Here is a 16,671-nt window from a genome sequence, read left to right on the forward strand (position 1 = left end):
TTTGTTGAGCTGAAAGTGGCACACGAGGCATCCATCCATTTCAAAGCATGTGTTTTAAGCTGCCATTTGAAACATTAGGCAAAACGGAGTGCAGATGACATGGAACCAGTCCTCCAAATAATCCCTTTTAGACTGAATAGAGGTAATATCAGTCTTTTTATCAGTAAGGAAACATATTTCAGTGGAAATTGTATTCATTCTTAAGGCTCCTCTGCACTTTATGTGGCAGACACAATTATACCCCAGGGTTTCAAACATAGAAATTATGGACCATGCATCAACATCTTTTTCCATTATAGTTATATTCCATCATTGAACTCAAGGTGGTATTGTTAAGAGTTAGAGAAGGTCTTCCATCTAGGAACTGACTTGGATCTGCACTGTTGGTTTATTTGCCCGCCTACTTTATCCTGAGGCCAACCCTACTGAGAAATTTTTAAATGCATGTATTTGTATTTATTTATTTATTACATTTGTATACCATCCATTCCGGAGGCTCAGGGAGATTCACATGAAACATAGGAACATGCAGAGAAATCAATAATCATAAACAACAGTAGAACAATAATATACAGTGAGAACAGTACATTCATAACCATAATATACAATGCACCTGTAGTTGGTTGGTTCAAGAAATGAAGCTCATGGACATTGAAGTTTGTGGGAAGAAGGCTTGGGGGCCCAGTGGAAGCTGTTGGATTTGGTAGACTTCAACCAAATGCCTGGTAGAAAAGCTCCCTTTTGCAGGCCCTGCAGAATGGTTCTAGATCCATTAGGGCCCTGATGTCTTCAGGGAGCTCATTCTACCAGGTGGGGGCATCTTTCCCAGAAATGCTAAGATGGGATGATAGTTTTTGGGCTCTTGAGAGTCTAAAGATGTCTCTGTGTGTGTTTTATTTAAAGCAATAGGCAAACCACTGCCTCTTTTAATTCTTCCAGGAATTCTTCCATTGAGAGGGAGAGGTTAAATATCTCCTTGAAGGAAGTCACTGTTCTTATATCAATTGACATTAGCAGCCATGATAAGCACAGCTCTAAAGGGCACATGGTTGGTTTCACTGCCATTATCAACGTGTTTACTTCAGTCAGCATGAGTTGTTTGAAGTTACTCAGTGTTCCCTCCAAAGATGGCCAAAGGGCCTCTAGTTTGACAATGAGCAGCAATTCCAGGAGATCTCCAGGCCCCACCTGGCTGTCTCTGGTCTGAACATATTCTTTGAAATCTGGAAGTGGGGCCTCAAAAGTGTGTAATGTCCCTGCAGCCCCCTAGCACCCCCTGACCTATTTCAGGTCAAGAAAAAATTGCAGAGAGGAGGTCAGGTTGTAAATGGGTGTTGGTTCATGTTCTGGAGTTCCACACTACCTAGGTGTGCATAGAGGACAGGGGAGAGGAAGGGAAAAGATTTTGTAAACCGCTTTGAAACTCCTCTGGGTAGTAAACAGCAGGGTACAAAAATCCAGCTCTTCTTCTAAGGAGCAACTGTGGAAGAAGCATGGGGGCACATAACATTTTATCAGCAGTAAAAAATGGAGACAGAAGGAACAGGGTAGACACCTGTGTACTGTGACTTCCCCATGTGTATTAGGGCAGGGTGACATTTTGGTGCCTGTGCCCTAATTCACACATAAGGGAAATCACATTGAATGCAGAACTAGGAGGAATTGGTTGCCATCTTATCTCCCCCTAAGAAGAGTCTCTACTCTGATTTTCCCTTCACATATCGGAAGACATGGCCCTGGAAAGCTCATCTGTAAGTACTATGCCACAATTCCCAAAGGTCAGTCTTTTCCCATACTCAATGATTTTTGACACCCAGCTCTCCACACCCATGCCCCCATTTGTCACCATGCCACCCCAACCTCCGCACAACACACACATTCAACCCATGCCCTTACAGATTGGACAACCCCTCTCTTCCCACCGCCAAGCTCTAGTGATCGTTGTATTCCTGGATACAACGGGCTTTGTCCCTAGTTATAAAAGGTATCCCCTGTGCAAGCACCGAGTCATGTCTGACCCTTGGGGTGACGCCCTCTAGCATTTTCATGGCAGACTCAATACGGGGTGGTTTGCCAGTGCCTTCCCCAGAAGGTAAAGGTATCCTATCCCTAGTTATATCATATTCCAATTATGAGATGAGGAAATCTTAAATCCAGTGACTAGAGTTCTGAACAAGCAAAACAGTTCTTTCTTCAAATCTGAGAGGAGGCCAAAGTTTGCAGGAAGATGTGCAACCTAAAAAACAAAAATATTAAGGGGGTTAAAATGTGAAAATGATAAAAGGAATGCCTGTAGTGTTATTCAACAGATTTCCTCAGTGGCTCTTGCTAGGCAACCACAGTATTCCAATCTGGTTTACAGAGAGTCAAAAGAAGGAAAAGAGGACAGGGCATTTCCAGGTTATTTTGGCTTTTGATGTAGCACTTTTTTGGGCCATGCCTGATTAGCGTGACAGTTCCGGGTTGGGAAATTACTGGATATTTCATGGTGGAGTCTGAGGAGGATGGGGCTGGGGAGGGGAGAGGCATCAATTGAATATAACGGCATAGAGTCCACCCTCCAAAGCAGCCATTATCTCCAAGGGAACAGATCTTTGTTGTCTGGAGTTCAGTTGTAGTTCTGGGATAGAATTATAGAATCATAGAGTTGGAAGGGGCCATACAGGCCATCTAGTCCAACCCCCTGCTCCAAGAGAAGTGTGTATCCAACCTTTGCTTGAAGACTGCCAGTGAGGCAGTCTTCAAGCAGTGCCAGTGAGGCTCACCATCTCCTTAGGCAGCCTATTCTACTGCTGAACTACTCTGACTGTGAATTTTTTTTTCCTGATATCTAGCCTATTTCGTTGTACTTGTAGTTTAAACCCATTACTGAGTGTCCTCTCCTCTGCAGCCAGCAGAAACAGCATCCTGCCCTCCTCCAAGTGACAACCTTTCAAATACTTAAAGAGGGCTATCATGTCCCCTCTCAACCTCCTTTTCTCCAGGCTGAACATTCCCAAGTCCCTCAACCTATCTTCATAGGGCTTGGTCCCTTGGCCCCAGATCATCTTCGTCGTTCTCCTCTGTACCCTTTCAATTTTATCTACGTCCTTCTTGAAGTGAGGCCTCCAAAAATATCCCGCTTTGCTGCTTTCACTGCCATCTCATACGCTCTCATAAGTATGCATTAACACGTTCTTAAGCCTCATCATGAGTTTTCTACCACACTCGCTCTAGTCTTCTCACTTCCCTCTTCCTCTCCCGGAGCTCCCCACAGTACCAGGGTGACTGAGGCGAGGATGGAGAAGAAGTCTAGGGGCAATCTCATCTATGGCTGCCATCAGAGTAGTTCAGAGTAGGCCCACTTATGAGTCCTCTCAGAGCATCTTCAGCACAGGCATAACTAATCAAGCGGACTCCCTGGTGGCTTGTTTGTAGAAGGGAGAAGGGAATTTTCTCTATCTTTACTGGGGTGTTGATTTTAAGAGCGATAGTTTTATATTGGGGGTATGACTTTCTTGTAACCCACCTTGAGCTTTGGAGTAAGGAGGGCAATAAATTGAATAATAAAATAAATACATAAATTCAAGTTATATTAACACCTAGCATTTGTATATAATACTTGCTCAGGATTCAAAGTCCTTTATGACTCAGTATTCCCTAAAGTAACCTGAAAGTTGTTGGTGGAAAGAACTGTCAAGTGATCTCATAGGGTTTTCAAGGCAAGAGACAAATAGAGGCAGATTGCCATTGCCTGCCTCTGTATAACGGCTCTAAACTTCCTTTGTGGTCTCCCATCCGACTAATACTCAGGGCTGACCCTGTTTAGGTGATGATGAGATTGGGCTATTCTGGGACAACCGGGTCAGGTCAACCTGAAATATTAATAGCAACAATATCACAAGCTCTATAGCATAGGTCTGACTTTGCCAAGAGTGGCAGGTAATAATAATAATAATAATAATAATAATAATAATAATAATAATAATAATAATAATAATAATAATAATAGTTTCCCAACTGGCAGAAACAAGTCAGCAACTTCCTGGCTTTGCATTATGAGCTCTTGGCCTCCACTGCTATTGTGCCTTTGTATGACTCGGGTGAAGCTCATCTCTGCAGCAAATGTAGGATAACGTTTAATCTACAACTGTGACTGGGAATGTACAGGCCTATTACTGCACCTAGAGTGAACACAAATTCATGCAAGATGAAATGAGAAGGTGCCAGCAGTTATCCTTTTCCACACATCATGAAACAGAAATAAAAGCTGCATGCAACTCACTGATGAGAGGCACTGAACAGGAACTAGAGTCACTCACAATAGCTACTTCTATCTTAAACCATGTCTCATCTCCAAGCATTCTTGGTTTTATTTGTAAAGAAACGTATTAAATACTTGGTGGTTGGCTTTGGTCCCCCTCCCCTTTGAGAATAATGGTAAAACATTTGGCAGGATTATCGAGCCGTTGCTACAACATGCCTCCAGGGAACACAAGGCAGCTGCCAATGGCTGAATGAGCTGGAAGCCTTAAAAATTAATGACAGCTAAAACAAACCGTGGAGGTGTGAGAGTGCATGTCAGTTTAGAGTTATCAGCAGTGGCAAAGGAAACATTGTTACCAAGGTTCCTGACAGTTACTAAACCAGAGCAGACAAGAGGTGATTTTTTGGCAACTTAACCTGTACTAATTAAACATTTCCAAAGATACAAAGCTGCAGCAGCATCAACTAGTTATGGCTTTTCTGTTTCTGTTTTGAAAAGAGTAGATTCAAATGAGAAGCCGTGTTGTTCTGAATAGCACAATAAAATCAGAGTCCAGTAGCACCTTTAAGACCAACAAAGATTTATTCAGGACGTGAGCTTTCGAGTGCAAGCACTCTTTGTCAGACAGGGACTCTATCTATGACAGGGAATATATAGCAAAAATCAATTTTGTTACATCAGTAGCCTGTGTTACAACCAAATACAGCCAATGATAATCCTTTGTCAAAACAGTCGAAGGATTATCATTGGCTATATTTGGTTGTGATACAGTCCACTGATGTAACAAAATTGATTTCTGCCCATTTGAATCTATCCTTATGTGAAGAGAAAGACTACTCTCACTTTCTTATTGCAGCTTTGAAAACTTTACCTAAAGAACACGGTTTACATATTTGAGGGAGCAATAGTCTTAACACACATTATTAAAAAATGTTAAGAGAATTCCAGCAGAATGATTTTCTGTGACAATGAACTTTACCTCTATAGGACCCATTATGCATGGGCTGGGACGTCCACGCTGGCGGTGGCAGGGCATCAGGGAAAATTCCCGATTATGCACACTGCTGCCAGCGCAGGCGTGCCCCAGACCAGGCCCACTGAAGGCCCGCGTTAGGCGAATGTGGGAACTTCCGCAGTTCCAGAGTTACTGTGGGCGCCAGCAGGGGCTGGGGTGGGCCAGCGCCGTGCATAATCGACAGTGCTGGGCCCTGTTCCAACCAATGGTTCTCCGTAGAGCTGGCTGGGCCATCCCCCTGCCCCCGCCGTGGTGGGAGAGCAGCATGTTGCTCCCTACCATAGTGCAGCGGGGGGGCTTGCCTCTGATCCCCCTGCTGCCACTGCTTCCAAGCGCACCAGGCGCTTCCGGACCCACGTTGCATGCATGGAGCCATTGCCCCGGGGCAGCCAGCGTGTGCCTGGGATGCTCTGCATCCGTGCGTACTCAGGGGGTGGCGATGCTTTTTACCCCAGCACACCAGAATGGCGGCAGCCTGGTGTGGCTGCCACCATGCAGAATCTGTCTAGGTCTGTCTTTCTGCATTCCTTGAGAAATTGCTTGTGAGTCCTGGAGAGGATCTCTGGAAGACTGAGAGGGAGTAGAAGACAGTGGACTACCCTTAAAGCACTTCCAGATTTTCCTAAAAGGAGACATTCAAGTTCCTCTCATTGTAAGAACTTTCTTCTAAAGCCATATTTGAAGTCCTGTATATGTACAAACAGATAAAATTTGTAGTGGAAAAACACCTGCCATTTTCCTGCTTAAAATCATGCTTTTCTGAAGCAACTTTTCCATTAAAAGAAGGTTTCTTCTTCTCATGTCCTTCAGTATTCTCATTAGAAAACATCTATTCAAACTATAACTGAGACCAAGGGGAATGCTTCTTGTCAAAGTTTTTATCAGCTATGAAAAGCTGTCTGTGGGAAGAATTAAGAGGTAGGGAAGATGAGAATGAGTCCCATTCAGAATGATCATGAAAAACATTACTTTCACTGTGAATTGGCTTCATAAAAAAGGGTGTTTTTATTCCCTAATCATACTCAAAAACGTTTGCTTGTAAGTACCGGGTACAATCCTAATTTAAATGATGAGATTATTAGACACCTTATCATTTTAATAAATATACATAACAGGGGACAGATATTGGAACTAGGGTTGCCAGCCTCCAGGTAGGACCTGGCGTTCTCCCAGGATCACAACTGGTCTCCAAACGATGCCTATTTATTCCCCTGGAGAAAATAGCACTTCCCAAGGGAGGGCTGTGGTGTACCTTCTCAGGCACTGTCCCCAAATCTCCAGGAATTTCCCAAGCCTAATTGGAGATGATGGGAAAATAACTCTATCTGGGACAAATAATTTGTGGGACAGAATTTGTGGGACAAGGTAGCTTCTATAAGCATTGATTCAACAATGATACTCAACATTTGGAAGAAACTAGGAGGAACATGTTTTAGTTAGAAAGTCAAAACAGTCCTGGGGGAAAAAATCAGAGTATCAGTGTGAATGTTACATGGAGAATTGTAGTAAGGTAAAGGTAAAGGTATCCCCTGTGCAAGCACCAAGTCATGTCTGACCCTTGGGGTGACGCCCTCTAGCGTTTTCATGGCAGACTCAATACGGGGTGGTTTGCCAGTGCCTTCCCCAGTCATTACCGTTTACCCCCCAGCAAGCTGAGTACTCATTTAACCGACCTCGGAAGGATGGAAGGCTGAGTCAACCTTGAGCCGGCTGCTGGGATCGAACTCCCAACCTCATGGGCAAAGCTTTCAGGCGGCTGCCTTACCACTCTGCGCCACAAGAGGCTCTTAGAATTGTAGTAGGAGACCAATATTAACAAGTAATGGAGGAATTCATCTGAGAACGGAGAAACCATTTATAGTGACATGACCACAAGAATGCTATGTTAACTGGGGTGTAAACTGCACGGAGCTTTTATTCCAACCCCAGGTCGATTCAGTCCCTGCCCTCTACACAGAATGCGATTTCCGTTTGGATTTTGGACAATTTAAATTTTCCTTCTGCAGCAAGAAGGATTGATCCGGAGGGACCCTACTTTTATTGTGCGATATTTTAGAGTGCTTTTAATCCTCAATATCCAGATTGGGAAAGAAAGCTCCGTGGTAGAGAACCTCTGATAGGTTACACCTGGTCATGTGACATGCTTGCCTTAAAGGAGAAGCCCCTAATTTCTCTCAACTTCTGTCGGTCCTGGATTTTTCCTCCCTCCTCTGCCTTTTTCGATTCTCTCCCCACCCCCTCCAAGAAAATAAAGAGGCTCCCTGGCTAGCTCCTCTCCCCCCACCTTCAAGAAAAGAAAGAAAGAGGCTTGGCTCCCCTCCACCTTCTGAGCCTCCCTAACCACGTGCAGAAGACTTTCCTGCTTCAATGGGGAGGGGGGGGGGAAGAGGAAGACCCGAGTTCAAAGAGATCTGAATTCAACAGGATTGACAATGGAATAAAGAAAGTAAGTGCAGACTCTGCCCTGGTCTGTCCCCTAAGAAATTTTCCAGTGTATTTCTAAAGACAAATGCAGATTCGAATCTTGAAATATGAGGTAAAAATAGCAACTTGGTTTGGCCACGTTAGTAAGGCTTCACTTCTGGAATGCTTAGTATGAATCTGCAAAAAAGTCTGAAAAGTGATCATAGTACATATTTCATTCCACAATGCAGTTCCTATAGAATCTCCCATGTCAAAGCCCCTGTCCTAAGAAAAATGTTTCTCTCTGTAAACATAACACCCAAGTCCCCAAATAGGCCAGGCATCTCCCCGTCACCCTTTAAAACCTTTGCCTTTGTGACATGTTGTTGTTCTTGTGACATGTTGTTTTGTTTTTTGCTGCTGCCTCAGAGAGTATTGTGATTTTTCACACCTAGTGAGTGAAAAGGCAGGCAATGTGTATTGTAGCTTATAATGTTAAAAAGGAAATCCTGTCCAACAATGACAACAACAAAAAGGATGATATTTTAACATGGCAGCAAAACATTTTGCATTTATTTCTGGAGGCTTAGAGACAAACTGATGGCCATCATCAAAAACGCACACTGCCATCTGCAAGAAGGGAAAAAAACCCCTAAAATATGCAGCTTGGATTTTGAGTGAGAGCTGCTGCCTAAAATGTCTAGAAGCAAAGATGATGAGCTGGGGGCTTTCATTTCAATTTCCTGGGAGCTTTTCCATTTCAATATAAATGAAGAATTTGGGATGTTCTCCTGCTGCAATCTAGCTTATTAACCTCAGTGGTTAAAAACATTATAAGTGTATAGAGACCAGAGTATTTAGGTATTCATACAATTATTTCAGTAAATTATTCTGAAGTCATATCATCTTTAATGCTCTTTGTATACTTATGACTGTTATGCTAAACAAGTTTGCTTCTACATTTTCAAGGCAGTACAAGTCAGAACTGAGCAGCACAATTCCCATTGATGTAACTTGTGCAGCTGAATCTACTTCTGCAGTGCTTTGAAAAACATGAGAGAGGTACATATCAGAAGCAGTGTATCTGAAATAAAAAGGAATTATTCAGCAATCATGGAACATGATCAGTATTTAACAAATAAATTGCATGTAAGTATTTTAACTGAAGTGTTTACCATCTTTACACAGCCCGCGGCACCACAGGCGCCGCGGACTGAATAAAGCTGCAAGGGCTTAGGGGGAGGAGTTAGGGCGGGCTCTGTCCGGGATGAGGAAGGGTGCCGATTGGCCCCTTACTCCGGACAGACCATCGGCCGGGCCAATCCCTGCCCTGCTGACAAGGAAGCAACTGCGAGCCACGCGGAGCGCGGCTCACAGTTGCTTCCTTGCCGGCGGCCTGACGCGTCAGGCCTGACGTGTCAAGCCGCCGGCCAAGGGAGCCCCCACCAGCCATGCTCTGCGTGATTGCCGGGGGCTCCCTTGCCTAGCGCCCACTGTATTTATTTTACAGCGGGCTTGATTACTAGTATAAAATAATGGCACATAGACATTTATCTGCATGGTCTGAAAATAAAATGTGTTCATCCCCATAACGAACCCTGTAGTTGAATCGGTAAACAGAAGTGCTCTTTTTTTTAGAATAAAGCACAAACATATTGAATACTATCCCATTGCTAGTTTGTATTGTCCACTAGACAAATTGTACTGTGTTTTAAGAAGTGTTGCATAAGAATTAAGACTGTCTGCTAGTCAACCCCCCCCCCCCATTTCTATGCAGGACCACTTCCGCATAGAGGTGGAAACTGCGCAATAGTAAACTGTCTATTTGCATGCTTACTGATGGGAGACACCTCCTGCATTTTCCCGCCACCCCGTTGTGGCTTTTTGCCTCCCGTTGAGGTGGTGGAGAAACATGAAGTGTGGACAACCCGAAATTTCCCCCCAGCTTCCTGGTTGTCAATCAACGCAAGCCACCAATGGTTTTGGGGACTCAAACTTCCTTCTTCCCACCCCCTGAATTCGGAAATTAATTAAAATTAAAAATTAATTAAATTTAAATAAAATTAAATTAGAATTTAAAAAAAATAATTAAAAACACTTTCATGTTGCCACGGGGACATGCCACAACACTAAAAGAGGTTTTTTAAAAACTTATATTTCCTTATTGCTATGGGATCACACCACAACAATAAAACATGTATTTAGATCTATTTGGGGAATTCTTTGTATAATGATCTGTCGTTATGTTTGGGTAGATTTGTGATAGGCTGGCCATGGTAATTGGACTCCAATGGTTGTGTGTTCACAATAAAGATTTAAAACACAGAGCAGGGGTACTAACCTAGGGGCTGCTTCATTGCACACATCCCTTTCCCTGTTCATACCCCACCACCAGAAATTTCAAACAGGAATGTGTTTTAGATTGGGTTGCTTCATAATCATAATATTACTGTGCACAATGAAGAGAACATCTTATTTGAACTTAGGGCATGGCACTTTGTGGTCCCATTGCAACATGGACCACATCATTTTTTAAAAAATTGCAATCCAGCAATGGAGTGGGGAGGGCAGATGTGAGGGCAGGCAAAACACTACTGAGACTGTTGCTCATTTCTCCTTTCAGATGGGCTTGCCCCTGTTTGCACATGGATTTGCAGTGCAGCAAGAAAAGAGAAGATGGATTTTGCAATTTCCCTCATCTTGGAGCAAACTGGAAGAAAACTTTCATCAAATCCTGCACAGCTGCAGGTTGCTGCCAGCATTATGAGGAAACAGCACTAAAACCCGCAAGCAATGAGAGGCTGTGCAGGAGCAAATTCATCATGTGGAATTGGTCAGGACGATATATCAAAACATACTAGGAGTTTCAAAATCTGTATTTATTTATTTATTTATTTATTTATTTATTTATTTATTTATTTATTTATTTATTTATTTATTTATTTATTTATTTATTTATTTATTGCCACCACTCTCGGAACCAGCTTACAGCAGGTTACACAAAACAATACGTACAATAAAAACAATAAAATCCCTTAAAACCCCATTAAAACCCTAATTTTTAAAATACAACAATACAACTTCAACAGATGGAAAAACCATAATCCCCTTAAGACAAACCCCTATGAAGGCAGCATGTGGGGGGGGGGACCAAGATGTCCAGCACCAAGATGTCCAGGTGCCAATAGGAAAAGAGGACCTGTGTCACCTGCTCTAGCACTGGCTTTGGCGATATACCTGGCAGAAGAACTCTCTGAAAGGCAGAAAACTGTCTGAATGCCCACAGCTCCTCTAGGAGCTCATTCCACCAGGTAGGACCCATGACAGAAAAGGCCCTGGCCCTGGCTGAGGCCAGGTGAGCATCCCTAGGGCCAGGAACCATCAATAAGTTGGTACCTGCAGAGAACAGGGCCCTGCGAGGGACATAGGACACATGATGGTCCCTCAGGTATGTGGGTCCCAGACTGAATTGCCTTAAAGGTAATTGCCAAGACCTTGAACATGATCCGGGACACAACCGGCAACCAATGCAGCTGCCTCAGCACAAGCTGGATATGAGCCCTCCAAGATGTTCCTGTGTGGACCCTAGCAGCCACATTCTGCACCAGCTGTAATTACAGCTGGTTCAAAATGTGGCTGATAGGCTCTTTACTGGGACATATTGGATGGCCCATATTCAGCTGGTTCTTCATCAAATACATTGGTTACCAATCTGTTTCTGGATCAAGTTCAAGGTATTGATATTAACCTTTAAGGCTAGATGTGGCTTATCTGCAGGACCACCTATCTACTTATGCTCCCTGAAGGATGCTATGCTCTGCAGGTAGGAATCTCCCGGCCCCCCTGGGATGTTTGCCTGGCCTTGACCAGGGCCAGGGCCTTTTTGGCCCTGGCCCCAACTTGGTGGAATTAGCTCCTTGAAGAGCTACGGACCCTGTTGGAATTGTCAGCTTTCCACAGACAGGGCCTGTAAGATGGAGCTCTTCCACCAGGTTTATAGTTAAGGACATGGTGAGTCCTGGAGTTTCCATCAGTGGATCCCTCTGCACTGGTACATCTGGACCCTCACTCCCAACAAAGAAGAGCTCTGGCCCTCTATAGTTGGACAGAGGGAGGGGGGTTAGAACTATGTATCACCATATTTTAATGCTTAGTGTTAATATTAATTTTAATGGGTTTTAATGGTGTCATACTGTTTTTTAATGTTTTACTGTGAACTGCCACAAGTCCTAACGGAATGCAGCGGTATATAAATACAAAATAAATAACATAAATAAATAAAGAGATATAGTAAAACCATATCACCCACCTCTCTGTCTGTCTGTCTGTCTGTCTGTCTGTCTGTCTGCCATTGCAAATGCCTCATAAATTGAAAACTACCAACAAAATCATAGCAATAACAGTATAAGGATCAAATCAGCATAAAAGCAGCATAAAGAAAATTCTGCTGCCTAAAATGATGGTCCAAAAATAGTTTTCAGGCTAGAAACAGACTAGAACAACCACAAAAGGAAAAGGAAAAAGGGATGGAACTTCTCCTTTTAAAACCAGGGTTTTAAAAAAGAAATGAAACAAATGTTTTGGCATCATGCCTAAGGGCATCAAGGTATCTATCAGATGAGCTCCTGCAGAATCAAAAAAATGGTGCTGCATATCTTGTTCACAGTATTTTATCTGCTTCTAGCATTTGGGATGGTATTCACAATTCCTTTTGTTGAAGCATACCATATGCACGAAATAAAATGGTCAGCGTTGTGTGTTTACTATAGTAAACAGTGTGTTTACTATAAGTACTACTGAAATCTATTTGAGGTCTGACAGATGGTCAGGGACAGATTTTGGTACAATATCAGCTGTGACAGATTACTGGATTGGAGGTCAGATCCAGAATGCTATCATGTGGATCATATGGTTTGGTTAAGACCAGGTGCTAGTGCTAGGTCTCTTAATCTAAAGCTAGGAGCTGTGTTTTAGGACTGATTTTCACTTTTATAGGAACTTAATATATATCTTCTGCATATGTCAATAAACAGAGCTGAAAGTTTGAGATGATATGTGATGACATGGAAGTCCTTGCCATAGTGCCATTTTGTGATCGGTCTTTCAGACATTCAAGCCATTCATTGATGTTCAACTGCCCAATGAGATCTTCTCTATAATATTTTTTGATTTTGCATTGGACCAATAGGGCTATCTTCAGCCTCCATTACTTTGGGAGCATAAGTTTCTGAGCTAACCTCAGGAAGCACTGACCTCATGGATCCCACTGACCCATGATTTCAAATAGTATATTATCACAACCTTCTTCCTGACAGAGGATCTTCCTGGCAGTCCTTCAAAAAAAAATAATCAAGGACAACTTAGAGTCTCTTTCAAAAGCAAGCAAACAAACAAATTTAAACAAATGAGAGAAAGTATGTTTGGTTCTTTAAATTATGGAAATGATTTCCCCTTTTTAACTAGGAAAAATTAGCATGGCAAAAGCTATTCTGCAGGGTAATTCTTCTTCTTTAGTATGTACTCTGGGAGTAGTTCTATATGTTTTGCCAAGTCTGATTTCTGCCTGTTATAAATCATCAGTGTTCCATATGGCACAGGCATGACTTGAACTGTGTACCCACTGGAAAAAAAATTACATTGTTTTCCAGAACTCTTTTCCCTTATCCCCTAAATTTATAAATCATAGTGTCAAATGGATAAGCTCAATTTATTATTTTTCAAGTGTCTACTGGCATTTAGAACTCTTTTCAAAAAGGTCTCAAGTCCCTGAACTATGTTTCATTTCAGTGCTAACTTATAGCTGGTGAATAATTCACATAGTATTCCTTTAGAACTTGAAGGTCAAAAATACATATAAGCAGATCAAGTTTTTTTTTCTTCAGACAAATGTAACAGCTTATAACATCGAGATGTAAAAAATGGCTCAGTGTAGCAGCTACTGTTATGAATAGGTTGGCCAACTTCCATTACAACTAATCTCCAGCTATAAGTTCCCCTGGAGAAAATGGCTGCTTTGGAGGATGGATTCTTTAGCATTACACACTGCTGAAGTCCCTTCTCTCCGCAAATCGTGCCTTCCCCAAGTGCTACTCTAAAATCTCCAGAAATTTCCCAATTCAGAGATAGCAACCTTAATTGTGAGATTGACTGGTGCTAACATACACCCAGCAGTGTAATTAGCAGTATAGCAGTTGTCGCACTGAGCCAAAAATTGCAGCTGAAAGTTGTTAGGTTACTTGGCTTATGCATGAAACTTTGGAAGAAAGTCTATCTCCAGGAACTCCTGCTGGGACAATACACAATATTTTACACAATGTTTAAAAGAGGCAAAAGGCCTTTCCTAACTTATTTGATGGCAAACTATCATTATCTTTGACACTTTACAAAAACACAAATGCATGTTATGCATGAACAGCTGCTCACATATAAGTGTAACATTTGATAGATACCAAGACAAGCTTTACTTTCTACAAACTCCCCCTCCCCCTGATTTTTAATACAAAAATGGGAAATTAAAGAAATAGTTTTGCCTTTAAAAATGACTATTGCAGGGTTAGTTTGACTGTATTCGGTTTCGGGGGAAAGATCCCTGCTCCCCTTAGGGCCATAGTATTTTCATGTGTCCTTGGGCATAGTCTCCTCTGATTCTTGGAGAGTCAAAATAGAAATAGACGTTGCAAGTAAAAATTGGAAATCATCTAAACCGAACAAGTGTTCTGTTTGTTTTGGTACCGGTATGGGTTTCACTTGTTCTTTATCTGAGATAAATTTCCCATAGTCTCTATCCTTGGCCCTATCTTCCTCATCTGAGGAATCAGAATGATGAGGGGTACAGTGGTGCCACTTTTGAGCAGCCTTAATTGGCCACTGGGGACTATCACCCCCCATAATTACTTTCCCTATCCCCTGTATTAGATCTGGTAGGGGGGGGAGGGGATTGGGAATGGCCAGATCTGTGGAAAGTAAAGGGTTGGGGAATTAGATTTGTCTTTTGTGCTCATAATGAAGCAGAAACCTCAGCTCTTACAGAGCTCTGGAGAAGAGAAAAGAATTCTGGTGGAAGGAAAATTTGCCCAGGTGTGGCAGTGCCATCTAATGGGACATTGGGCCTCTCCTTTGAATTAGTGTCCTTCTGATACATCCTGGAGGGATTAGCCCTGGACGATTCTCCCTTCATTGACTTGGTGGACTTGGAAATGCGGATTGTCTTCTTCTTCATCATTTTAGGAGGGGGGTATCCTCTCCCTTCCCAGCCTGCTCCCCGACCTTGGGATCAATATTTATCAGGACCATCATCTCTTGGTTGTCCCTAGGCTCAGATTGTACCTTGGGAAACTTTTGGCTTCCAGTCTCCTCTTCTTTCCCTTCAAAGGAGGGACCTAGCAGACAGGCAACTGTAATCCCTTACCTGCTGAGGTCAGGTGATACAGGACCAAGTCAATTAGTCAATTTCATAGCTCTAAGGCAACTGAATAGCCAGTGAGATTCAAACATGCTGTACTCCTTCTTGAGGCAGGAGAAAGACTGGAGCAAAGGGGGTGTTTCCCAAGGGTGACACGAAGTGCGCAACTTGACATGCCTCCCTCAAAGAGAGGTGGAAAACACCCACCACGATGTCTTCCTAACCTCTGGGAGAACCATTGTATTTTTTGTACAATGGGCTTTTCTGGTAGTCGTGGTCGTCGTGGTTGTCATCATCATCCAGTTTGTGGTTCACATCATCATGCAGTTTGTGGTTCATGGCATGACTAGTTCACGAACCATGGGCAATCACATACTTTAAGGTCTAAACATACTAGTTCAGTCCTTGCTGCACCCTCCATTACCTGGGGGTCAAGCCCTGGCAACCATGGCCTTCCCTGATGTTAAGGCCGCAAGCAGGGCACCCACGGCTAGCTGTCAACCTGCCTGCCTGCCTGCCTGCTGCTGCTGCTGCTGCTGTAGCCCTGTGGCTCCCCTCTCAACATGCTCAACTCTAGCTGAAGAGGGCACATTGGCTCAGCCATAGCCGGTGCATCCCTGGACACCCCCACATCATCAAGCCTTACACATTGTCTTGGCTCAGGTCCTGTCACTGCCCCCCTATCATCTGGTACCCAGATCATATACCCTGGCTGCCCCCTAGATGCCACTGAGAATAACAAAATGTACAAACTGCTTGCTTCAAATTCCTGAACACCTTTGTGTGCTGTGAGGGTGAAAGTGGTGCTCATAGTGTGAGGTGTTCACAGTGGGAGGAAGAAGTCCTACACCCTCTGCATACCACAGGCACTAAACCCATCCAGCCAGACCACTGGAGCCCAGCCCTAACAGAGCAGCATCAGGAGTCTCAGAATCTTCTTACTTTGAATGTTTCACAGAGGCAAGAGTTATTAGCTAGCGCTCTTTGGAGAAGAGGACTCTGACAGCATTGATTCAGAGAGTGGGGGGAAGCAAAAGTAACTGTGCCTCCCACCTTCTTCCATCCTGGAGTCACTGTTTGGAAACATTTCTGCACCTTTTACAGTGACCTCTGCGTAGTAGGGTGCCAGGTGTGTCACACCCATGTCCAAAGGGGCATAAATTCGTCCCAAGCCTTGTCCTCCTCTTTCATCTGTAGGCACCTACAAAGTATTTACCCAACTATGTTGCCACTGGAGGAAAGAATAAAGACCAAAACAGCCACAGAGCATAGTTAATATATATAGGTGTCCTGCTGAAATATGTCCTCCATGTAGACACAGACTGCTGAAGAGCATGCAGCTCCACAGCAACACATCGGCAGCCGCCCATCGCAGTGTGGAATCATCCTGGGAGGATCAAATCATTAGGATTTGAGGAGGGGAGAGGGACTTACTGTTCACAGTTTCTCAGTGCTGTCTCTACTGAGGGGGCTGGAGCACTGTTCTTCCCCAATACAAATTGCCCAAATCCACATCAATCTGCCACTATCAAAAATTTATTCATATATCTTATGGAGGAAAACAGAGGTACATATTAAGTTATGCTGGCTGTGAATTTGTTGCAG

This window comes from Paroedura picta, chromosome 1, assembly GCF_049243985.1.
Source record: "Paroedura picta isolate Pp20150507F chromosome 1, Ppicta_v3.0, whole genome shotgun sequence".
Classification (NCBI taxonomy): domain Eukaryota; kingdom Metazoa; phylum Chordata; class Lepidosauria; order Squamata; family Gekkonidae; genus Paroedura; species Paroedura picta.